We start from the raw sequence: 202 nt of genomic DNA on the forward strand, positions 1-202 counted from the left end.
CATGTATGTTATATCCACTCGCGGAAATACCATGCATAATATTGGCCCCAAAAGATAATCAATTTACACAGCTCGCTCCCGGATCCTCGTCACTAAACCTTCACATCGCGCACCATTTCCTCCCCACAACGTATTGAAGGATACATAGATCTAGTCCTTCTGTGCCCTTGCTTAAACTATTGCCAATGAAAAAGAAAAAATG

The sequence above is a fragment of the Penaeus monodon genome, chromosome 19, assembly GCF_015228065.2.
Source record: "Penaeus monodon isolate SGIC_2016 chromosome 19, NSTDA_Pmon_1, whole genome shotgun sequence".
NCBI lineage: Eukaryota > Metazoa > Arthropoda > Malacostraca > Decapoda > Penaeidae > Penaeus > Penaeus monodon.